A 26604-nucleotide genomic window follows, 5' to 3' on the forward strand; every position below is an offset into this window, starting at 1 on the left:
AGATTAGTCCTGATCCATATGTCTAATATTCTAATATAGATTGGCTTGGAGGATTTCTATACAGATCTACTTTTGTTCATGGACCAAGGAAATGTTTTTTGGTGTCAGATATGAGAGAAATGCAGTGGGGGAAGTAAACCATTCTATCTTATCATGCTTTGTTACTCATAAGGAAGGACACATGTGCTCATCTTCCATTTTCATACAAGAGATTCACCTATATGGAATACAAACACTGAGTTGGTTGTTGTGGGTTTTTCGGGCTCTTTCGCTGTGTTCTGAAGGTTGTTCTTCCTAACGTTTCGCCAGTCTCTGTGGCCGGCATCTTCAGAGGACAGCACTCTGTGCTCTGGTGTAGTTGGCTTGGGGCTGCAGTATTTATGGCTATGAGATAGGCTTTTGTCTTTTTCTGTAGATGGGTGATTAGTGTGTCTTGTGGGTCTATTGTTTTGCTAAGGAGAAGAGGTTGATGGGTGTCGTTAGCTGCTCTTTTGTGTGTAGTGATCCCCTGTCCTTGTGGCTGGGGATCACTAGCTAACGACACCCATCAACCACAGAACATGGCCAGAGAGCCCAAAAAACCCACAGCAACCATTAGATCCCGACCGTGAAAGCCTTCACGAATACATTGAAACACTGAGTTGTTCCAAGGAAGATACAACAGTATTGGTTGCAAAATGTGGCCAGAAACAGCATCCTATGATAGAAGATGGGAAGGAAAACAAGAAGACCAGTTACAAGTTGATGTAATGATTAACTGAAAAAGGTCATTGTGTTATTGACAGTAAACACAACATGTGCTGGTACAAAATAAAGTTAGCATTTGAAAGGTATTTGGGCTAATACAGCTGAAAGAAAATGTAGTAAAATCTAAATAACATGGAAGACTGTGATCGAGTGACCTACATAGCCGTTCAGTATTTTCTCCACGTACTATCGAATAATTGATGACCTCAATGCATCCATTTCCCCCTCCTTTTTATTTTTTTTAGATATCCTAGAGGAGGGCTTCAAATAGAAGACTGTCCGTATACTTATTTGTTGGCTATAAACTGCAGGTTGGCAGAGTATTGTAACAAGAATGAGAGCTAGTTTCAGTTCTTAAGTACTTGTGAAGCTGTTAGTACTGCAGCAAACCCGGCCCTTTGAAGATGAGGAATGGATTTTTTGCTGTCAACAAAAGGGTGGGCAACATGTGCCCCATGATCCATAGGCACTATATTTAAATATATATTATTGAGTCATGCACTCTTCTTTTCACAGTTCACTAATACAGTATTCTCTTCATCTTGTGCCCTTTGTATAAGCAAAAATGGGCTCAAGGCATAGTCCTCGCTTTACAGAGATGGTTTTGGGTGCCTCTGGACGGAGCATCACAGAGTTGGATTATCCCCTTCCTAGTTCATCTGGATCCTGCCATTGCACCAGCAGAGTGAGAGTGATGGATTCTACCCATACTCTTAGTGGTGTAAGATATTCACTATGGTTCTGAGAAGTTTATGGTTAGGAATATAATGAGACGGATACATCCTTATACAATTTTCCTCTAATTTTTTCTTTGTATTTTTTTTAGTTCTGCTTCTGATGGTGTCTGTGAGCATTCAAGTTATACAATCCTGATTATTCAAAAGGAGCAGCTCATTTTGGTTAAAAAACTATTATTTACTATGATCCCACTTATATCACCTGTAGACAGAATTCACTCTAAAACTTCAAGTAATATCTGCATATGTGTGCTTCACAATGTCTTTCAGAAACATAGTTAAGAAACCAGTAGCCATGGGAAAAACCACCTACACCAATTCTGAGCAACATTTGTTTGTGTAGATTAGATATGATACATTCATATAGAGTATAAGATATGCTACATCCAGCTATCACAGGTCCAAAGTTGTTTTTTTTCCTTCTCCTCTGAGGAAAAAAAGTGTTATCTCAAGAAAGCAGCCACCCTTTCACAGATTTACAAAACATGGCTCAAACAAGGCCAAGCAAACTATCAAAACAAAAAAAAAAAAACAACTATCAAAATTCACAGATTTACAAAACAAGGCAATTTCAGTCCCCTTCTGTAATTTGCTGAGACAAAAACTAACTTCTTGCTGTCAAGTGAAGAAACTCTCCAGAGTTCAGTTTTGCTCTTTCCTTTGTATTTTTGCCATGGAAAAAAAAAAAGAAAATCACCAATGTAAACATCCTTACCTGGGCCAACCTCAAAGCCATTCTTATTATTTTGTGAGCTGCCTTGAATCCCTTTATTGGGAGAAAGGTGGTCCTATAAATCAGTCAAATGGATGAATGGATGAAATGGCAATGGCTGTGTTGCTGATTTGGGCAAGCCTACTCTCCGTACTGTTATTTAGGGATTTCCCATCTTTCCTTCAAGGAGTGGAAAACAAGACATACAGTACTGTTCTCTGCTACCCACATGTATCTTCAGACTAATCCTGTGAGATAAGCAAAACTGAGGCATACTGACTGGCTTGAGCCTGACTGGGCCGCGAAGAGAGACCTCCCACCCTGCCCCCGCACGCACTCCCCTCCCCACAGCTGCTTTGTGCACACGCAAATGTGCGAGAGCTGGTGTGAGCACTGCCTCACTCCTTCAGGCATGCGCCCACACCCGCAAACTAGTTGTGGGAAGGGGCATGCATGTGGAGGGGGCAGGAGATCTGTCTTTGCGGCCCAGCGGCGACGGGGCTGGCCAAGAGCTGGGAGGCTGAGCGTGGCTGGGTGCTCCGGCTGCTGGCCTCCTGGCGGGCTCCAACAAGGCCTGGGTTGGTGTTCCTCTCTACCCTCAGCAGGCCGATGTTGCCGCTGGTGCCTCCAGCTCTGGAACTGGCACCAGCGGCTGCTCACCATTTGAATTTCCCACCACAGAGGGCAGCAAGGAGCCCTGCCCCTGGCCTCATTGGAGCCCGTTCGGAGGCGAGCGGCCGGAGGGAGCCCCCCGGCCATGCTCAGACTCACAAGCTGCTGCCGGTGGCGGTGGCACGCAGTCCTGCACATGCGCAAAGCAGTGGGGGGCGCATGCATGCCTTTGGCAATGCATTCCCCCAACGTTTCATACATGTGTCCGAGAGCGAGGGGGCACGTCCCCTCCCTCAGTGTCATGAGTGCAGCCGAAGATCCGGAAAACAGCAAGAAGGGCCACCTCTGAAACCAAGGGACCAGGTCTGGCTTTCCACCCGTTATCTCCGCTGACCTGGCCAGTCCCGTAAGTTGGACCCTCGGTTTATAGGACCCTATTTAATCACAGAGCAAATCAACCCTGTTGCTTTCCGGTTACAACTCCCAGCTACTTTCCATATTCACCCAGTTTTCCATTGGTCTCTCCTTGTTCCTGTTGCAGCACTGGACCCTGCCCAACCTCCACCCCTGGCTCCACCTCAGCCCATTTTGGTCGATGTCGAGAAAGAATACGAGGACCATCAGATCCTGGACTCCCGAATCCACTGGGGAGGTCTTCAGTACTTCGTAGATTGGGCAGGTCATGGCCCTGAGGATCGATCATGGGAACCTGCCAATAACTTACACCCCGCCGACCTTGTACAGCACTTCCATGCCACCTATCCTGATCGACCCGGCCCATCTGAAGAGGGGAGCCCTGGGGAGGCGGATAGTGTCATGAGTGCAGCCGAAGATCTGGAACCTGAGGGGTTAACTGTACCTGAGGAGAATGCTGAGCGATTATAAACACAAACAGCTGGATCACCTCCAGATTTTCCTCCCCCAGTAGATAGGCTGAGGGCCAGGCTGAGGGGAAGACTTATGACGAACAGGTCAGAGGATCACTTGAAGGCTGCCCACAGAAACATCCGATCAACTAGCCCTGAGTTCTGACAGGATGAAAAGGCTTCCAGCAGTTCAAGGACTGTTTTTACTATATAAACAGCTCTCAGACAGCTGAAAGTCCAAGGAAGCAACAAGTCAAACCTCTGGCTTGCATCCACACTCCTGACAACTTTGAACCTTGTTCTCTGGACCCTTGGCTTTGGACTCTGAGCCTGGACTATGTTGTGTGAGTTGGCTTTGGTATATGGATATCGGCTCTGCATTCCCTGAATTTCTGGCATAGGACTGGCTTATCGGACTCTGCTGTTGTTACCCCCGGGAACGTGACACTCAGAGGCTCAGACAGTCCACAGTAGGAAAAAGGTTGATGACCTCTGGCCTTGAGAGGTTCATGGCAAGCTTGAAGATGGTGCTCCTCAGTCCCCATTCAGCAATCTAAACTACCCCCAACACACACACCACATTGCCTTTTTGCTGTCTGTTTTCTCCTACATCCTTTTTCTTTGGTGATGTTTTAACTCAGGGAAGAGTTGAGGCCATTGTGAGGCATCACCTAAAAAAGAGAATACAGGAGAACACAAATTTGCTTAAGGCTTGCATATGCTAATTTAGGTGCATGGATGCCAATTTGAAAATAATTGCTATAATTTAAATATAAATTCAGTATATCTCACCACAGTGGGGAAGTTTGACCTGAATGCCTCTATAGTCTGCAGTCTGGATATTAATGGTCAAATTAAATGCCCCTGCTGCTCCCTTTTCTTAATTTTTAAGGTAGATTTAATTTGGATACTAGTATTTCAAGTAAAACACTCTTTTTTTGTAAAGTAGAACACATAGGCTAAACCCAATTGTTAATCCAAAGATTACATTTTATTATGTGCCACTAAGTTGCATCCAATTTCCAGCAACCCTAACAGGGTTTTCAGGGTAGATGATATATTTAAGGACTAGGAGTAGTTTTACCAATGCCATCTCCCCATGGGTTTCCATGGCCAAGTGGGGATTCAAATACAGGTCTCCTAAGTCTTAGCCTGTCACTCTATCCACTACACAATGCTGGATACAAAATACTGTAAAGGAGACCCACTGAATTAATAGGACTGACTTAAATGTTGTTGTAACAAGTTCCATTCATTCAGTGGGTATACTTGTAAATGGGACTACCAACTGGATACAGCTTATAACTACTCTTTGACACATGTTTTCCAATGAGAAGGAGGCCCTAAAAGACTCAAGATCTGGGCTTGAGAGCTGGTGAAGTAAGGCAAGTAGTTTTCTCCCCAGTTTAGAAGTCTCATTAAACAGGGACTCGTTTTGCGCAGCTGTTCTCTCAAAGCTTCAATCCACCACCGCCAGTAACAAAGGGATAAATTTACTGACCTGTCTTACAGTTTTATCATAAGAACTACAAAGCAAATGTGTGTGAAACTCTACAAGTAGCTCACAGAAAAGCTGTTTGCAAATATGAAAAACAGAATGCTAATTAGAAGGAAACTCTAGGAAGACACAGGAATATTCGTCATTGTTGACTCTGGGCTAGCACAATAAATACTACTGTGAGAAATTATACCTGCAGCTTCAGGGTAAGTGGAATTGTAAGGAAAAAAAATCAGTTATTCTCTTACAGCGATGATTACACTTGTAGCAGATCCTAACGATTCAGGATTTTCCTGTTCACGCTGCAAAGGTATTGCACTTTATCTTAATCAGCTTCATCCACAGGGATCTGCGCTTGGGAAGAGAGGTATTTTCTGTAGGGTTTAAAAATCCAATGAGCTGAAATTACTGACCATTTGCTAACTCTAAACCAGGTATGGTCTTCACAATGGAAGTCAAATTCATCAGTTGGGGGATTTCCATCTTTTGTTTAATTCCTCCATCCTCATCCTCTGAGAGGTTGGAATGACTTTCCAAAGGCTTAGGTCCTGACAATCAAGACCCTTGAATTAAAACATAGTATTTTTGGTCTCACTTGTTTAGTTTTGGCCCAGCTCACCACTGGCATATGGCTCTTAAGAACTCTGAAATTAAACACCATTTTTATGATGAAAAAAAGGTTTAATCATGGATCTCATCTGGAACAGAAAGCAAGGCACCTGATGAAAACGTTCAGATGTGTGGCATAAGGCAGTGTCATTGCTGATTGTGCACAGAATAAAGGGAGTTGCTGCCTAGCCTTTTGCTCTCAGTTAGCAAAATGTCTCACGTTGGCTGTGAGTTGTGTTATTCACATGTCTGACCCTGCCCAGTTAGCCTGCACAACACTAAATGGCTCTTATGCAAGTGGGTCAGAGATCCACAAGTCCCTGGGCACCTAAATGAACACCTTTCCATATGTATATAATAATAATAATTTTGTCAAGTGAGTTCTAACCCCTTTTCAAGGTTTTCTAGGTAAACAATACTTAATCTTGTTGTTGTTTAGTCGTTAAGTCGTGTCCGACTCTTCATGACCCCATGGACCAGAGCACACCAGGCCCTCCTGTCTTCCACTGCCTCCTGGAGTTGGGTCAAATTCATGCTGGTAGCTTCAGTGACACTGTTCTACCATCTCATCCTCTGACATCCCCTTCTCCTCTTGCCTTCACACTTTCCCAACATCAGGGTCTTTTCTAGGCAGTCTCATGAGACGGCCAAAGTACAGTGGTGCCTCGCAAGAGGGGCGCTCCCTTTAATGATGAATCCGCATTACGACGAGGTTTTTGCGATCGTAAAAATGATCGCAAAATGACATTTTGAATGGGGGAATTTCACTGCACGATGATTGGTTCCTTGTTTCGGGAACCGATTTTTGCTTCCCGACTATCAAAACAGCTGAACGTTGGGTTTTTAAAATGGCCACCAGGTGCTCAAAATGACTCCCTGCTGTGTTTAGGAGCCATTTTTCACTGCACAGGCACCCAAAAATGGCCGCCCCATGGAGGATCTTTGCTGTACGGTGAGTTCTTAGACAATTGGAACACATTAACCAGGTTTTAATGCATTTCAATGGCTTTTTTATTTTCGCTTTATGACGTTTTCGTTCTACAGCGATTTCGCTGGAATGAATTAACGTCATAATGCAAGGCACCACTGTACTGGAGCCTCAGCTTCAGGATCTGACCTTCCTGTGAGGACTCAGGGTTGATTTCCTTCAAACAATGCTTAATAGAACCATAGAATAACTGAGTTGGAAGGGGCCTATAAAACCACTGAGTCCAACCTCCTTCTCAATGCGGGAATCCAAATCAAAGTGGATCTGGCATATGGCTATCCAGTTTTCTCCTGAATATCTCTAACACTCAAACCTTTAAATATTAAAAGTAATTTACCATTCCCTTCTTCTGGGAGCATCTTGAGACTGAGCAACTTGTCAGAAGCCACACAGGTTGGCTCTTCCGGGATGCACAGAGGTTGAACTCCCAACCTCTGGCTCTACAACAGGTATTTAACTCATTGAGCTATCCAGCCAGCTCCATGTGTGTATACCTGCAGCTTAATATAACAGTACAGTGGTGCCTCGCTTAACAATTGCTTCATTAAACAACAAAACCGCTATACGATGAACTTTTTGCAATTGCTTTCGCAATTGCAAAACAATGTTCTAATAGGAAAAATTCGCTTTGCGATGATCAGTTCCCTGCTTCGGGAACCGATTCTTCACATTACGACGATTTTAAAACAGCTGATCAGCAGCTTCAAAATGGCCGCCGGCTGTGTAGAATGGCTCCCTGCTGTATTTTTGAACAGATTCCTCACTTTACAGGCAGCAAAAATGGCTGCCCCTATGGAGGATCTTTGCTGGACGGTGAGTTTTCAGCCCATTGGAATGCATTAACCAGGTTTTAATGCATTTCAATGGGCTTTTTATTTTCGCTTAACGAGGATTTTGCTGTACAGCGATTTCACTGGAATGGATTATACTCATTAAGCGAGGCACCAGTGTACTCTATTATCATCAGTGAAGGCCCTTCTCAAAAATCTTTCCCTTTCTAAAGCCTGAAGGATTGCTGCAAAGGTTAAGGCCTTTTTGCTTATGCTTCTCTGTCCGAGCTTGGAACATTACTATTTTGGACTACAAAGTCCATGCACATAGCGGTCCTTGGAACTGCAATCAAAAGAGTGACTTCTCCAGGTTCATCTTCTCTGTACTTTATTTGTAGAATGAACTCCACAGGGAGACTCAGGTAACATCTGCTCTAATGTCCTTTCAATGCCAGGCTGATTTGATTTCCTTAAGTGTTTTAGCTAAATGTTTAGCATCATTTTATTATCAGTCTTTATTGCTAGTGGTTACTTGCTTTTTTGTTTGTATGCTTTTTGCTTTAGCTAATTCGTTTGATTAATTGACTTCCAGTAGCGCTGCCAGTGGTTTTCTTTGTATAAATAACAATATTTGTCTTATTCTTACAGCTCTTTCTTTTCTTACTCTCTTTCTGTTCTGTTTGCCTTATTCTTATACGAATCCAACATAAACCATATTGTATATTTATTGCTGTACTGTATACTTATTGCTTTAATTTTGTTTTAGATTTTAACTGGTACCCAATTTAGGGGCTATTTTTCTGGGAGCAGAAAATTGATAAGAATCATGAAAAATGAAACTGGAAGTGACCAGAAGTCCATTTCCTGTTTTAAAATGGCTAATGTTTGCTGTTAAACTCTTCAGATAGGCCCAAACCATTGCTCCTGGAAGCTTTTACAAGTAACAATTCAGGCTTCCACCTGAAGAAAATTATTTGTGAGGGAACAGGGTCATCTGATGGCACTAGGAGCTACAAAAACAGCCTTGAGAAGCAATATATGGTCCCAGGACTTCACACTGCCTACTCTTCATGTACAGGATACATTTTAAAAAGTGACTAACAAATATAATGAATACATGTATAACATATTGGAGACATACACACCCTCCAGTGGGTAGCCATGCTAAGTCTCTCATGCCAAGAACAACAGTGAGCACCTTAAAGACCAACAAATTTTATTTGATAGACGTCTTTGAGTACTCTAGCTTACTATAAATATATTGGCTGAAATGTAGTACGGTAGTAAGTCACTATTAGTTTACCTGGGGGCCGCTAGAGACAGAGTCTGGGTGAGGCTGGGCCACATCAGATTTTCCGCCAAGTGGAGCAAGAGCCTGAGGAAGCCGCCCAGGAGTTTCCTTAGCCGACAGACAGGCAGGCTGGCTGGCAGGCTGCAGTTCTGGATGGAGGGTGCAAGAGGTGCTGTCTTGGGAGAGAGCCGGTGAGCGAGGCAAGGCTTTTTTAACTCTTGACAGCAGAGGATGTGTGGGCACTTTGGGGGGGGGGTTAGGCAAGGCGAGGGCCACAAACTATCATCTGAGGGGCCGCAAATGGCCCCTGGGCCGCATGTTTGACAACCCTGATCTAACTTTTAAAGCCTTAAATGGCTTTGGCCCAAGCTATCCCAAGGACCACATCTCTGTTTATGAGTCTAATCAAATGTTAACATCATCAGGAGGGGCCTTCTTTCCATCTTGCCACCTTTACAGGTGCGTGTGACAAGGACACAGGAGACGGCCTTCTCTGTTGCTGCTCCCAGACTTTGGAATTCCCTCCCACAGGAAGCTAGCCTGGCCCCATCGTTACTGTTCTTCTTCAAGCAGGCAAAGACCTTACCCTTCTGGCAAGCTTTCCTTCAGATATTGGCTGCCTGAGAGGGTTTTTTAAAATGGATTGTTGTAACTTACTGCTTTGGATGTGCTTTAGTGTTGCTTATATTTCTTAGTATTGTATTTGTTTGATCCTTTCTAATATTTATATAGTCAGTGTTATTAGCTTTATCTGTCTTTTAATAATGTAAGCTGCCTTGGCTTCTTTTTAAGGAGAAAGATAGGATAAAAATATTTTAAATGAAATAAACAAATAAAATTGATTCAGCAAATCCCCACTGATTCGAGGTTTTTTAAAGTTGCCACTTACTACTGGATACAAGCCATGAAGTCTTATTTCTGTTGACAAATGTTTTCTCATTACTGTAAACTATTTATAGCAGCTGTGTATGGAGAACAGTTGGAAATTATGTAAATCAATTAAATTGATAAATATCAAAACTATTGGAAGATGGGTTTCTCAGGGGAGAGAGGACATTTTAAAGCTCTCCTTTGGGCTAATCCGTAGAGAACTAAGCCTTTCAGCAGGGACTGGAATTTACAGAGTGAGCTTTTGCTCTGCATTTAGTAGGTATTTTTAAACTGTTGTTGTCGGAATCTGGTATTTTGTGTTTTCATTAATGTCAATAAATAAAATGGTTGCCTTTCATTTTTAAATCTTCTCTCCCTTAGCCGGTACCACCAATGAATACATTTATACTGATGTATGACACTCTATAGGTGTTTGTGATTATCACCTATGTGTGCAGGAAATACAAACCTGCTCTTTTTCTTTTTTCTTTTCTTTTTTTTTTTTAAAGATAAGATGCCATTTCCACCAACCTCTGCTCCACTCTCTCTTCCTTCAGAACCAAGCTGGCAATTCTCATCTTGAATAGGTTTAAAATTGCTCATAGCAATCAATGACAACTGAGGCATCACTAAAGAATTTCTTTTCTCTCCCAAGCTCCAATTTAGATCAGTCATTAAGCTTGAGTAAGCTTGAGCTGTCAGACCATTTTCCCCTCATCACATGCTCCTAGCACAAAAAGTCAACTTCAAAATCAAATTTGTTTTCCTTCTTACTACACTTTGTAATGGTTTAGTATGAACAATAAACTTAAATGAAAGAGTACTGTCAATCCTGAAGATCTCAAGGAACAGCTTTGGCTTTTTATCTAGGCAAGGCTGCCACATCTCAAACAAAATGTACTGCAAAACTTTCGTTCGCTTTAGATCATTTACACACATAAACCTCCATCTTGCTAGTAAAACATATGCAGCTACATTTCACTATGACAACCTTTTTGCTGTTGAACTGATTTGGAAGGGAAATTAGTTCAAAACCAGCAAGGCAAACAAGAATTAGTGAAATATTAATGGAAACATCTGTGAGTTTTTTTTTTTTTTTTTTTTTTCAATTCCTGTGCTAGTGGAGACTCTTGGCTCTCATTTCATGGGGATGGTGAGCCGCCTCTTGGTCTGAACTTTACAGAGGCTATCCAAGGTGCTGATTCCTATCTCCAATATCATTTCTCCACCTTTGATAGCTCCTTTAAAATTCATACTAAACTCCAGAGTGGTTTCACAACAACATGGGAGTCGCTAGCCTCCATTGCCCTGTGCCAATTATAGATCGTGGCTCAGAATTAAGAATTAAAAGATTTGATTCATGGTTGTATTGAAATGGAATAACATGGATGTAAAACTGATCCGATTAGAACCCAAAAGTAATTGCATCCAAATCCCTTTCTTGAATTCAGAAGGTGTGGGGGGGGATATATTCAGTTAATTAAGCCACAAACATATTGAGGATCTGGAAAAGGATTTTCAGTTCCACACAGCATCCAAAGACATCAAATAGCTCTGGTTATTCTCTGGTGGGTGACAAGTAAGTGTTTGGTGTCAGTGAACTAAAGTAGACTGGGATAATTAAAGTCAGAGAACAAAAAAGTTTTCTACCCTGGAAATGACAAACTCAGGACAAATATGAGGCACGATGTAGCACAGGCAGTTAGGGGCTATAATGTAAGATCTGACTGAATAGCATCAATCAGAGTCTATAGAAAACCTGTCAACCATCATTCAAGTCTTTGCTCCAACTACTAATTCTAAAGAAGATTAAATTGAAGGCTTTTATTTAAGCAGGGACAAAATAAAACATGTTTATAGTAATAGGTGAGTGGAACACAAATGCAGGGTACAAAGCATAACCAAATGTTGGTGGAAAATTTGGCCTAGGAGACAGAAATGAATCAGGAGAATAAAGTTCTTGGAGACAACAATCTATTTATTATACATAGATGCTTCAAGCAACAGAATCTGCAGTTATAGAAAGTGAAGTGAAAGCTCCTGTGAAAGCACTAGGAAGAAATAGATCACCTATAGGACTATTACAAACCAGACAGACTGAATCTGTCAAAATTGCAATAAATATGGAAAACAAAGCAATGACCCACAGACTGGAAAGATTTGATATACATCTCAATCCTCCCATGAATTTACATGCCCAAGAGAGGCAAGGAGTGTGGTACCTATAAGACTACCACTGTAATTTTCCATGCAATCAAAGTGATGCTCAAGTGGTTGCAACAAAGGCCTTTACCTTATATGAAGCAAGAAATCCTGTTCAACCTGAATTCCAAAAAGGAAGAGACACCTGGGACCATATCAGTAATATTCGCTGGATACTGGAGAATACCAAAGAATTTCATAAGATCAGTCTGTGATTTATAGACTACAGCAAAGCCTTTGACTGTAGAGATCATGAAAAATTATGGGTTATCCTGAAAGAAATGGGTGTGCTGGTTGTAGTTTTTTCGGGCTGTTTGGCCATGTTCTGAAGGTTGTTCTTCCTAACGTTTCACCAGTCTCTGTAGCTGCCATCTTCAGAGGACAGGAGTTCGAATGAAGGAATTAGAAATGATAATCAAGTGTAAGTATGTGACCATGGAGAACAAGATTACCACTAATCCGTACTCTTGTATTCCCAATCACTATGTATGGGTGTGAAACCTAGATGATAAAGAAAACAGACAAAAAAAAGTTGGTTTGAAATGCGGTGCTGAAGGAGAGCTTTGCTGATACCCTGGACTGCCAGAAAGATGAACCATTGAGTCCTAGATCAAATCAAGAACTATAACTGGAGGCAAAAATGTTGAAACTGAAACTGTTCTACTTTGAGTGCATGAGAAGGCAGGATTCTATGGAAAAGACAATAATGCTCAGAAGACAGCAGGAAAAATGGAAGGCCAAGTATGATAAGGATTGATTCTCTACAGGCTTGAGTTTTCAAGAGCTGAGCAGGACTGTTGAGAACAGGACATTTTGGAGATTGCTCATTCATAGAGTTGCCATAAGTTGGAAGTGATATAAAAACACATACCAACAGTATCAGCTAGAAGCAACAACAGTTTCTAGTACACATTCATTCCCTTCAGTGCTCAAGTAAAGAGGTTGAAAATATTACTTTTGAGCAGCAAAACGTCCAGAATCCTGCTCTCACCATTTTTGGAGGTATAATCATCATCACCATTATTATCATCATCCAAATTCTGCTCAAGTCTATATCACCTGCAGATAGAGAGTAGAAGAGACAGTCTGTTTCGCATCCTACTGAGAACAGTTTCCTTCTCGCTGTCAATTCCCAATCAATTTCATTGCCAGACAATGAGATCCACATAATAGCAGAAATAGCTGCCATCTCCCAAAAATGCTTGCACGCCCAGTCCCCAAAGGGGCAAAAGGACCAGGGAAGTTTATGAACAGTGTCACCCTTTTAGTTAGGAGAATAAAGATATTTCATTTTGTGGGCAAATATATTTGGGAGGAAGGGGGAGGAAAGCAATTCTCTGCCAGGCTGAAAGGTCTCCTCTCACATCTACTCAAAATTGCATGGCAAAGCAGTGTATTTTAAGAGCATTTCTTGTGATTACTTTTTTTTCTACCTCATCACTTCTATAACACAGGTCAGTCCCAGAGGTGGGGAAAGCTCAGCTGCTGGGATTATATCACTTTTGAAGGTATGGCGGAAGCCCTGTCATGCCCTATATTACTTACTAGGAATGTAATATAGGGAAATGGAAGCTGAAAGAGATAATGTACAGCAACTTTCCATATATTCTTGTAAGGCTGAGAGAGAGAGAAAGAGAGAGAGAAAGTTCATTTGCTGTTGGTAGGAGGTGGGAAGGAACAAAAACATCCAAATATTATTTCCCTGCTTCTTTCTATAGGAACTGTGCCTCACAACCTCCACCAGTTATAAAATCAGCCTTTCTTTTTAAAATGAAATGTGTCTTTCTCTTGGATTATAGCCAGAGGCAGTAAGAAAATAAGGGGAGGTCTTCTTCTGATCACCCTTTTACAGTATATGAAAGACAAAGTGACATTGTAAAAGGGTGGTTAATTCCAAATAATGGCTTGATTTTCGTTCAGGGGCAGGCAACACACAGCTTAAAGGTTGATTATGCTACCCTCAGAACCCAAATGTGGCCCCTAAGGAAATGTGAGTTCCCCCCCCCACAAAAATATCCACCCCATAATTTTTTTAAAAAAAAATATTGGCTTGAAAAATCCCCTTGTGCCCTCTAGAGAAAAGGAGGAACAATTTTACCGATTTGAGATATTTATCCTTTTTTTAGATATACAGATTTCACCAGTAGATGGCATATGTTCCCCCTAGTTTAAAAAACCCTTTTTGTAAAAAAAAAAAAAAAAAAAAAAAAAAAAAAAAAAAAAAAAAAGGGGTGGGGAACCAGTGTCACATGGGTGGGAGGATGTGCCCCCCTTCAAGGTCCATTGACTGAAAGTTGCCCAGCACCCTTTCAATTTATTTTATTACCCTTCCCCAAACTGGTAACTCCACATTCTCAGACAGCATGAATCCAGACTGGCATTGTCACCTTAATATCTCTAGATCCTTCCTCTACCTGCTTAATGCAATCAGCTCTGCTGTTGACTTGTTCACAAATGCTATCTGTGAAATTTGTACCAGGGAAGAGGAAGTCTGACTTCATTGTTTTCATCTGCATCTACATTTTCTAAACTGCACATTCTTTCTGCCCCAAAGTTGTGATTTGCACGTTTTGGTAATTCCGCCCCCCCAAAAAAATAATAATTTCCCCCTTAATGCACTATTCAGGTTTAATAGGTGCAGCTCTTCCCAGCATAGAGCAGGGCATGTTACCTCTACCTCCTGCATAAGTGCTATAGAAGAGGAGTATTTCATTTTTAAAAAACAGATTGGAACTATTCTTCAGTCTTCAGGCATCCTTCAGTCTTGAAAGACTATAGTAATGTGCTCTGTATGGAGGAATTGGAACAGCGTCTAATGTGGCTGAGGAGGCCAATTCGAGAGTGACAATCCATTCCACACTGAAGGCAAATCCAATCTGTCCCCTGTCCAGCTCCTCTGGGGCAATTTCCCTGCACTAATTCTCCATACAGGAGATCCTTTGGAATCTGACCATCAGCCATTCTCATGATGTGCCCAAGCCAGCCTAGACATCACTGTTTCAGTAATGTATACATGCTAAAAATTCCAGCTCATTCTTGGATTACTCTATCTGGAACTTTGTCCTGCCAGGTGATACCAAAAATCCATCTGAGGCAACGCATATGGAAGGTGTTCAGCTTCCTCTCCTGCCATGCACAAAGGGTCCAGGACTCACTGCAGTACAGGAGTGTGCTCAGGTCACAGGCTCTATAAACCTGGATCTTGGTATACGCCGTCAGCTTCTTATTGAGCCATACTCTCTTTGTGAGTCTAGAGAACATGGTAGCTGCTTTCACAATGTGTTCATCCAGCTCTTCATCTAGAGAGATCATGTCAGAGATCGTTGAGGGAGGTGAGTCGGCGCCCTGACCCATGACTTGTGTTTTCTTCAGGCTGGTTGTTAGTCCAAAGTCTTGATTGGAACTCTAATTCAGCACTTACAAGGTTGAACACAAAGAGATTTTAAGTCAGAGTTTTCAGAAGTTAGCACTGAAAGCTCTGGGAGTCAGCAGAAAGGTGGATCAATGTTGGTTTCTCCCATGTTCACATGATTAAAATCTCCAGTTCTTTGCATCCCAAAGATGACAGAGTTTTATAAATGTTAATAAACATAGTCTAGAAGGGCAGGATAAAAATCTAATAAATAAATAAATACACAGGCATCCTTCAGTCTCAAGAGACTATGGTAATGTGCTCTGTATGGAGGACCTGGAACAGCGTCTAGTGTTCTGACACTGTATGTGAAGCTGAAGTGTCCTCTCCAGGGCACAAAGCCTGGGTAGAATAATATGGAGGATAGGCTGTTACCCAAGCAGCAAATCCCCACTCTCCACATCGCTGAAATAGTCCAATGGAAAGGCAAGAGCCAATATAACTGGTTCCAGCGAAGTCACAGGAGTTGCCAGAATGACACGAACTGCCTCCGGGACTCTGGCTCTGGATTTTTCCTTGAGGTTAACTCCTGAAGCCTTTTCCATCAGTGGATATAGCCACAAGGCAGTGGAGGCTTGAAATGGGAGTTTTCCTTCTCCTAGATGGGCTGCCTTCCAAAGCTGATGAGTCCCACCTACCCGACAAACAAACAAACAAACAAAAAACAAATAAATACATGTTTTTTTAGATGAGCTGGAATAAAATTCTCCCTAATTGTCCACCCAGCCAAATGCTGGAGTAGTCCTTATATGATATTCTTGGAGGAGTGAACAGACTACAAGTAATAGCCACGGCTGCCAGTGAGTGTCATTGCTGCTTGTGTTGCAAATACTTTTGGAACTCTGGCTGAAGCTGTGGTTGGGGTTTGGCAGAAGTGAAGATGATGGCTGTAGCTCTAATGTGAATAATGGTTTTCCTACCTCTCCTTATATTCTTGTACATATCCTATGGCCAAACTATCCTATAGCATGCTCTAGGACAGTAGTCCCCAAATCGGAATCTCCAGATATTCTTGAAATGAAAGCCCTGAGCTCCTAGGGTCATACTGGCTAGGGTTCCTGGGAGAAGGAAATCTAGCAACATTGAGGTATATGGATTTGCAAGTTGCTGTTGTGTGACATCAGTAGACATGCAGCAGCATCAGTACTAATATTAACACCCAGCAATATTTGTTTCTGAACAGGTCAATCCCTGTTACTGTCCTCGCACTGGACAAATAACATGATTCAAACAAGGTGTTTAAAAGCAGTGGTTCACAACACAGATTATTATGGGAAGAATTGGGTCACTTTCCCATTAGCTTTGATACTATTTTGACAGCACGTTTTGCCAGCAAACAGAACTCAATATTCAGAATTAGGCTCCAATTTTCCCGTCAGCTTTCACATGAAAATCTCATTATGCTTGTGTATTAGGCAGACTATATGTCTTATCTGTGAAATGCATTACATGAGATTTAAGAATAGGAGATCAGAATTAAATTCTTACCACCTTAAGTTGGTTTGTAGTGTGCACTTATTATACACAGTAATGCTGTAATGCAGAAATTTAAAGTATTTAGAAAAAAAAATAAGGTGACATAAGGATATTAAGATTCAATTAATTTTTATTTAAATCAATTCATACATAGTTATCCCCATGCTAATCACCATCTCTAAAAGTACATGTGGTTTAGACTCATGCCTTAAAAAAGGATTACTCATAGTTATTTTCAGATACTAAAAAAGAAATGCTCCACATTACAGTTAATCTTGGTGACTAATCTCTCCAACAATATTCAGCAGGAGATTAACAACACAGTTGGAAAGTTAAACTTGCGGGAGGAGGGATGGCTTTAAAACAATCCTGGAGGCTGCTGAAGGTTAAGATAAATAAACAACCAATTTATCAGGGAAGAAAGTGAGAAGTGGACTAGAAGGAAGTATTCCATTTATGTAGTACTGTATGTGCGTGGATTAAATTAGTATATTCTTTTTGCTGTATTTTCCCTTGGATATGTATAGGTAAAATATGCTCTGGGTGGGCTTTCAAGACTTTGCTTTGTTTTCTTCAAGCAATACAGCACAGGAGTCTCATGGCATCTTTCTTGATGCATATTTGTGAATGTAGAATCATGCTTGGATCGTGCTCTGAAACAGACCATGGGGTTGTTTTTAACCCATCTCTTTTATTTTAACTGAGTTTTAGTCATATGTTGATTTTCCAGCTCCCAAAGTAAGGCTCTGCTTCAGACATGGATTGAATCTGGAAGCCTACGAAGTGCCCAAATTGTATCAGACCGCTTTCTGAAACACCCAAGCAGGATCTGAAACAAATCTTGGGGTTGGTGCCTAAACCTTGTTTGTTCCTGAAGTTGTGAAGCTGCTGATTACCCACACATACTCAGTGTCTTGCCGCTGCCAGCACCTCTTTCCTGAACAGTAATACTAATGCCAGCAAGTCCAGCTGCTGATAGACTTCAGAGCATTTTGCTTCATGTCAGTGATTACTTTTACATTCTGAAATTTAACATGTGTCCCTCTGTTGGCCTCCCTTTTGAATTATTGTCCACCAAGGATGGTGTTATTTAGGTTTAGATGGAGGTTTACATAATTTTGGAATCAGTTGCTTCTGTGGAAGCACCACCATGGTCCTTTGCCTTAACTCGGAGCAACCGCACACAAAGGACTGACATCTTCCACGTGTTCAAAGTGAACATGCTGCCCACTTTTCCACGCCAGGTCCATAAGCCTTACTGGTGCAGGACAATGTGGAGTGGCAGCAGCTGTGAGGGCAGCAGGCACAGGGACCTGAAGCATGTGTTCCTGCATAGGAAAATGTCTGGTCTTTATATCCCAGAACATTCTGTGACAAATGTTGCTATAGCATTGAGCAGATCATAAAATCATGACATTATTGAATAACAGAGTTGGAAGGTACTCCCAGGAAGATCTAGTCCAAATTGCCAACCATGCAGGCTTCCACATCTAAAATGTTCATGGCAGGTGCCCGTCCTCTGTTTAAAAACCTCCCATGGAAGATACTCAATCACATTCTCAACTTATCCTTTCCATGTTGAACAGCTCTCCCCTCGGGATATTTTCCCCTGCTTTCTTCTCGTATGTAATACTACTGAGCCAAGTATCTCCCATCTTGTAACTTTGGTTTCTTTTTTCCTAGGTGTAGAATGTTGTGCTTGTGCCTGTTAAATTTCATTCTGTTCTAGTTTAGCCCGGTGCTTGAATTTTGTTCCTGTCTTCCAGAGTATTAGTTTTCCACTCAATTTTGTGTCATCAATATTCCATGCACCCCCTCATTAAGTCATTAATAAAAATGTTGAAGAGCACTGAGCCCACTTGTTACCTTCTCCCAGTTTGAGAAGGAGCCATTGATAAGCACTGAGTAAGATTTTGGACACAACTGTGTATCCAACTAATAGTTTTTCTATTCAGCCCACACCTCGTTAACTTGGTAACATAATGGTCACCCTTATTAGTGCATATGCACTAACACTGTCATCCAACCGAAGTGAAAAACAAATTCTATGACGACCTGGCAGGTACTATGAAAAAGTCCCTGACAGAGAGCCACTGTTCATTCTCGGAGACTTTAACACTAGAGTTGGTGCTGATAACAATTCTTGGCCCACTTGTCTAGGTCGTTTTGGCATTGGGAAGATGAACAAAAATGGCCAACGCTTGCTGTTTTGCTGTTATTATGGTCTTTGTGTCAGCAACATGTTCTTTAATACGAAGCTTCAACACAGAGATTCCTGGAGACATCCAAGATCGAAGCATTGGCATCAGCTTGATTTGATCCTCACTAGATGCTCTAGCCTCCCTAGTATTATGATCACACGCAGCTACCAGAGTGCTGATTGCGATACTGATCACTCCCTGGTGTGTAGTAGAGTAAAACTGCAAGCAAAGAGGTTGTATCACATGAAAAAGGAAGGAAGACCATATATTGACATCAGCAAGACTTGCCATCAAAGAAAAGTGGAGGAATTTGCCCAAGCGCTTCCAGACCTGGCTGATGCAAATACACCTTAACAATGGGAACATTCAAGAACACTTTTTATAACACTGCCTTGTCCACATTTAGCAAGAAGACCAAAAAGATGGCAGATTGGTTCGAAGCCCATTCGGAGGAGTTGATGCCAGCCATCGAGGATAAGAGTAGAGCTCTAGCAGCATACAAAGCCTGTCCTAGTGAGTACAACTTGCAGGCTCTTTGATTTGCTCGTAGCAAAGTCTAACAGGCTGCCAGGAGATGTTCCAACGATTATTGGCTTCAGCTCTGCTCTCAGATACAGATAGCAGCGGACACAGGTAACATCAAGGGAATGTATGATGGTATCATGCAGGCTTCTGATTACTACAGCATTGTTTTCAAGGTGCTGGCAGAGTGGCCACTTTAGAATCTGCTCAGAATTTTCACTGGGGTTGATGTCTGGCTGGCTAGTCTGTAGTACCCAGGTTTTTTCTTTTTGCCCATTTTGAAGACAACGTTAGCCCTCCTCCAATCATTTCATTCATTACAATGAAATGGAAAATACCAGAACCACGGCAATTATATCCCTTCTTTTTTTGGAAGAGGGACATAGTATGGAAACAAGAAGCATTTGGATATAGTGAACCAAAGTCTCACCTGACCCCACCCCACCTCTTTTTTTGCCCATGCTTCTACTAGAGCATTAGCAGTAGGGGGGGAATTGAGGAGGGGACATCCTTTCTGTTGCCACTATAGAAGGGCATGTGAGGGCGGACTTTCCTTTCCATCCCATGACAAGGGACATCCATTACATATTATGGCTCCTGGGACACTAATGCTGTGACCTAAAGTCTGAGGCACAATGAAAATTTGATAGCTTCATTCTGCATTTCTGTTAACTCTTGATGATAATACAGCTGTTCATTTCGAATATTTCCTTGCCATCTCTTACTTCATCTCTTTACTTCATCTGCATTTCTCATGTTTTTCTCGAAACGGCTGCCATCTCTGTTTCCCACATATTTCCGGTTCTCAATTAAGTTCTCCCCTTTTACTCTTTAGAAACAGGAACTGATATATCCCTTCAACGGTGTTACTGCACCAACAGCAAAAGTGATATCTTTTAGATGTAATTTGTGTGTGTGTGTGTTTGTGTGTGTGTGTTTAATGCTGAAGTCATGAGAAGCATCGATGTGTTAATATGGCAAATGATAGCTCTGAAATGAAAAAGGTAAAGCAAGATGGGAACCATCTATGCATCATGACAGATAATGGGTTCTGTTCTAGAAATTATATCTAGGTCAGTGTAGTGGTTGTACACAAGATATAATCATCATTAACTTGACAGGCTGTTTCAGCTATTACAGCCTAATTCAGGAGACTCCCTTTTTTTATTCACTTCCCTAAAATGTAGAAGATTTCAAAGAAACTAGTGATGGGGGGAGGGGTGATCTAGCATAGCATTTGCAGCTCGGATTCCCTGTGGAATTTCAGGTCAACTTCATTGCACCCTGGAACTTCAGGCTAAAATAGGCATTATATATAATTGCTTGCAAAATCTTTTGAAAAGCAAAAGCAGCCATCGAAGCCTGAAACGTTGGAAAAGGAATGATTGCAGGGGAGGAAATTAGGAAGGTGAAGCATTTTTCCTTCCCTGTCCAGTTGTGTTCTTCTTCTTGTTGTTTTCTTAAAGAACAACAGCAACAGTACTTTCCATTCTGTTCATCCCTTAGTCTCAGTGGGAGGACATTTGTCTACACCAACTACAGGCATAGATTCTTTTTCTCTTTGTTCAGTCTTCCATCAAAATTTCATAATAACTGTGTTTCCTACACAGAAAAATATAGAGCTTCCCATATCTTTCCCTGAAGGAAAACCCTGTCTCTCCCCCCCCCCCCATAGATTACCCTTTCCTTACCTGGTAAAACAAACAAACATTGTGGAGAATATTATATCCATGATTGAGGATAATATCAACTCAGTTTCACATATGAATATGAAAAATCAGTTGAACCTCAACTACCTATAATTCTCCTTCAGTAGACACTCCCCCCCCCCGTGAGACTTAACTGTGTCCATGTATTCTAGCAAAAACAAAAATACTCTTACGGCAAATTGAAGACAAAAACATTTTATTTGGTATAAGCTTCTGTGCAGAGTTATTCAGATGCGAATAAGATTTTTCTTGATCTCTGAGTTTAATTTTGCAAGTAAAACCTAATGCTGACCATTGCTGTACTTATACAGTCTAGCAACACTACCATTTAGGAAATACATCACTGAAAATTATGCCAGCATTTTCAAAGAAAAGAAACAACATGATAAGTGTATGCAAACTTCAGGAATGCTACATATGCTGAACATGTTAATTATGTCTTTGCATTTAGGATTCAGAGGGTAGATAAGTGTCAAACCAGATACAGTGGTGCCTCGCTTAACGAGCGCACCGTATAATGATGAAATTGCATAGCGATCTCTTTTTTGAGATAGTTAATGCGATCGCTTACCGATGGCCTCTATGGCCAAAACTCACATTGCGAAGATCGGTAAGTGTTTCGCTTACCGATCTTCGCATTGCGACGCCGGGAAATCAGCTGTTTGGTGGCTCCAAAATGGCTGCCGGATGACCCAAAATGGCCGCTGCAACCATTTTCGCGCCCTGCCCTCGCTTACCGAGGGCGCGAAAATGGCGGCGCTATGAGGAAACTTCGCTTTACGGTGAATATAGAAGCCATTGGAATGCATTAAACTAAGTTTAATGCGTTCCAATGGCATTTTGCGTCCCGTATAGCGATGTTTCCTCATAGCGAGGGTTAATCCAGAACAGATTAACCTCGCTATGCGGGGCACCACTGTACCTTCCCTTTCTCAGCAATGGCCACCACATTGACCTCTTTATCATGTAAACACTGGTGTTATAATGATACGTTATTTTTACACCTATATTGGATTCCAATATTATTGTTTATGGGCCATTAAATAATAAATACTATGTTAGTGTGTGGAGGTGACTATCAGAATTGGAAGAAAGTCACTTCCTTTTCACTTCATAATTATCTTTTGTGTTGCAGCATTTTATATTGTTCTTTTAGAAACTACTACTCAATTACTGAGGAACGTTTGTCCCCCAGCAACAATGTAGTAACAACCAGTTGACATATTTTACAATACTGCTGTAGTGAAACAATAGATTTATTTCCTGGAATTCCAGTTTGTTATTCATGGATTGGAAGCAGTTCCTTATGCACTTCTCTGCACTGATTAACACATTCATAAAGGATAATGGATTCCATAACTCAGTTATTCAACAGGGAGTTAACATCAGTGAACATCTCAGCTTCCACCGTTGGCTGGTACCAGGCCTGAAGCAGTGTCAGATTATGTCAAAGCCCTGTTTATGTTGTTTTGTCTGTGGTGAGTGTTTCATACACAAAAATAGGTACAAGGGTATCCCAAGTAACTAAATCAGATAGGAAGGAGATCAAAATGTGTCAGCCGGTATTTATAAAAATGTGATACGGAGGAATGGAGTCTTCTGCCGTTTTGTTCTGGGATTTAAGCTTCCAAAATGGTTGCTCTGCCTAAGGGGAGTCATCGGTACACAGGAGTATCAAATTTACACCCTCCAAGTGAGTGGCAATGAACTTACATTAGGGATGTGAAAAATCTTAACTGTATCTTATTTCTTTAGTCAGGCAACCTATCTCAGTGTGGCAAGACAGATATTCTGTTGAGGATTCCTCAGATCCTACTATGTTTTCATTTCTAGAAAGACAGCAAGGCACTGAGTTGTTGATTTTTTTTTCCTTCTCAGGTTTTTACAATTTGCACAAAATGTCTCCAGGGTCTTTTCCTTTAATGAACCTGAAGCTACAGACCAAGGGCAGAAAGGCAGAGTAACCACAAAGGCACAAACAACCTGTCCGTTTTTAACAGACCTTGTAACAATGCAGTAAGTTAAACCACTGGTTCTTAACCTTGGGTTACTCAGGAGTTTTGGACTGCAACTCCCAGAAGCCTTCACCACCAACTGTGCTGGCTGGGGTTTCTGGGAGTTGCAGTTCAAAAACATCCGAGTAACAAAGATTAAGAACCACTGAGATAAATGACCCGCAAATATTCTTGTAAATAGACAAATTCTCTCAGAGATGACCAACAAAAGTTCTTGCCATCTCATTGGCAAAGATGACAACTTTATGGTTTGATGGTACGATATGCACTGGTGCCTTGCTGAATGATGATAATCCGTTCCAGGAAAATCACTGTTAAGCGAAAACATCGTAAAGTGAAATAAAAAACTCCATTGAAACACATTGAAAGCCGTTCAGTGCGTTCCAATGGGGTAAAAACTCACCATCCAGTGAAGATCCTCCATATGGTGGCCATTTTCGCTGCCTGTATAGTGAGGAATCCGTCCCTAAACACAGCCATTTTAATTACCCGGTGGCCATTTTGAAACTGCCAATCAGCTGTTAGAAAAACATTGTTTTGCAAAGAATCAGTTCCCGAAGCAGGGAACCGATCATCGCAAAGCGAAATTCCCCCATTTAGACCATCATTTTGCAATCGCAATTGTGATTGCAAAAAGATTGTCGTAAAGCAGATTTGTCATGCGGGGCAATTGTTAAGTGAGGCTGTGGATCTCTAACACAAAACGGAACAAACCCAAGAATTTGTCAATTAAGAGAAAGCCAATTCCAAACCACCCCTGCCCCAGACTTTCCTAGTGCTTGGATGGCCATCTGTCATGGAGGCTTTGGCTGCAGCTTCTTGTATTGACCGGGGGTGAGACTAGATAACCCTTGTGGTCTCTTCCAACTCTGACATTTTGATTCTCCTCAACTTCTGATTGGGCAAAAGGATGAGAGGAAAGCTATAAGACAGAGGTGACTAGGTTAAGATGCATATATAGTAGAGGGAGAGGCTAGAGTAGTAGTCAGGCATTCTCCTTCCGTGCAAGCTCCAAATATGTGGATGGCGGCAGAGACAAATATATGTTCATCCAGCCCAATGTTCTTGTTTCCTTTTCTGCATGGAAGGCAGAGAAAAGTCTCTGCTGTCTGTTGAGGATCTCCCTGATATTCTAGAATTCTGGAAAACCAGCACAGAGAATCTGAAAAGGACAACTTGAATGGTAAGGAAGGAGGGCAGAGCTGGTGCTCTGGGCCTCACTCAACTCCTCAAATATAGAACTTATATATGAAGAGAAAACTGGGTAAGCTTTAGACAGCAGATAGCTTTTGAAAAAGGAAGAGAAGAAGAGAGGCTTGGAAGAGCCAGCACTGAAGTTACTGTTGCAGAAAGAAGCAAAGAGCCCTGGAGTAAATCCAGATGAACATTCTACCAGTACAGAGGGTTGGCTGGTTCACTAATTATGTTCTGGAGGTTGTTCACTGAAGCAGAGAAGAGGAAAAATCCACTTAGTGGCAGATGTTGGGGGAGGGCAAGAAGAAGACACTCTTCACGAGAATACTATTCATTGCGGCACTGCCCTGCTCAGTGGTTGTAAAACTCCATAAAAATGGAATCTTGAATGGTGTCAGTAGTCTTTCTTAAAAGTCAGCTGGCACTTGAACCATTCCAGTTTTTACCTGCTTTCTGCTGTCCTGTTTAATACACTATTTCAATGACAAACACTTTATTGGTTATTGAAAAGATATCCTGCTGATAAATATACTCTGCAATGAGCTTGCGTTTTACACCTCGCTATCTCCTGAGCCTATGACAGGAAGCATACAGTATTGTGTACAGTTTTCAGCTTCTCGTGGTGACGACCCATCTGCCATAGCTCAAACACATGTGGGTGGCCGTGTGCATTATTATACCATGTCTTCAACAGCTAGGCAAATAAAAATAGCTAATGAACTCATGGCAATATTATAAACAGTTGCACTTGTTAAATAGTATTAGAAAATATGCAATGGTAGGCATGTATTTTGCAGTTCTACATTATCAGAAAGATATATTTATTATATTTTTATTTTTTTTATTTCATTTTTTAAAAAAATCCCTTTGAGTAGCCAATGACCATTTTGTTTCTGGCCCTTATAACTAACCTTATGGAAGATGAAATTCATCATCATTGCCATTGCCACCACTGCTACTATCATAATCTATGCAAATAACAAATTCAGGATCCTAATTAGAATGGCTGTTTTGCTGAGGAGTCTGGTACGTTACAGCAAAGGGGCAGTGCCCTACCTGAGGCAGACCAAATCCAGCTAGACCTCCTCCTGGCAAGAAATGGAAGACCAAAGCCCCACCTGTGTTCCCTTCTTGCTGTTTGTATGTGAGAAAGGTAGTTCACTGGTTTGCCTACTTTATATGTGTGTGTGAATGCCCTTTTTTGTCCCTTGTGGTTTTTCTCTCCTGGGTCTACTCACCACTGGCTGCTCTGTCTTTTGCCACACCTACCAGAATGGGCACCAACTGTCATCATTGCAGTAGGACCCCAGTATGCACAGAGGATCAGTTTCAAGCCCTCCTGCAGATGCTGAAAACACGGATTATAGCAAGCACTATTAATAATAGCAAGAGGAGAAGGGGACGACAGAGGATAAGATGGTTGGACAGTGTCTGCGAAGCAACCAACATGAATCTGACCCAACTCCGGGAGGCAGTGGAAGACAGGAGGGCCTGGCATGCTCTGGTCCATGGGGTCACGAAGAGTCGGACACGACTAAACGACTAAACGATGACGATTAATAATAGCAAATGCTATACTTAGTATGGTCTGTGGTGCCCTGTAGTGGTTAGTTCTGGTAACTTCCTCGTTAAAAATACATATTTATGGGAAATTCTCTTTTAATAATTTTACTATTTTCACACCATGGATGAGTGAATCAGCAGATACTGATCCTGTGGTTACAGGGTCCTACTGTATACAGGTAAAATGGGATACTCAGTGTGGTGTAGTGGGTAGATTAGGAGTCCCAGATGGGAAGCCGGGTGGCTGTGTCTGCGTATGTGCATGTGCATGTGCACGCCTATCAGCTGATAGGCGTGCATAGGTGCAAAGACAGCAGGCCTGTCCCTTGGAAACCAGGCTGGCTGTTTCTGTGCATCCGCATGTCTATCAACTGGTAGGTGTCCACACTGGCTACAGAATGCCGAGGATCTGTTCATCAGGATGGGGTGGGAATAGCATGGAGTATCCTGACTTTAGGAAAGTATGTGGCTCATTGGCTGGCTGGAGCACTGAGCACAAGCTGCTGTTAGTGTGTCATTTTTTTTTCCTTTTGCACGTCCAACTTGTATTTTCAGTTCCTGGCATGTAGAAAGTGCATTAGTTGGGAAGAGGCCTAGTATTCATATCTTC

General features: G+C 41.8%; 1 protein-coding gene and 1 long non-coding RNA gene across 2 annotated transcripts in view; one reads left to right on the plus strand and one right to left on the minus strand.

Annotated features, from left to right (window-relative positions):
* Nucleotides 1–21372, plus strand: part of LOC140703205 (uncharacterized) — a 47535-nt gene extending 26163 nt beyond the window's left edge. The window contains exons 2-4 of the long non-coding RNA XR_013544407.1: nucleotides 1574–1646; nucleotides 3350–5378; nucleotides 9290–21372. This is a non-coding gene — a long non-coding RNA (uncharacterized LOC140703205). The remainder of the gene's footprint in view (nucleotides 1–1573; nucleotides 1647–3349; nucleotides 5379–9289) is intronic.
* LOC144588704 (uncharacterized) overlaps nucleotides 1–26604 on the minus strand; it is a 654446-nt gene that overhangs the window by 369943 nt on the left and 257899 nt on the right. The window lies entirely within an intron of this gene.

The sequence above is a fragment of the Pogona vitticeps genome, chromosome 1 (assembly GCF_051106095.1).
Source record: "Pogona vitticeps strain Pit_001003342236 chromosome 1, PviZW2.1, whole genome shotgun sequence".
NCBI lineage: Eukaryota > Metazoa > Chordata > Lepidosauria > Squamata > Agamidae > Pogona > Pogona vitticeps.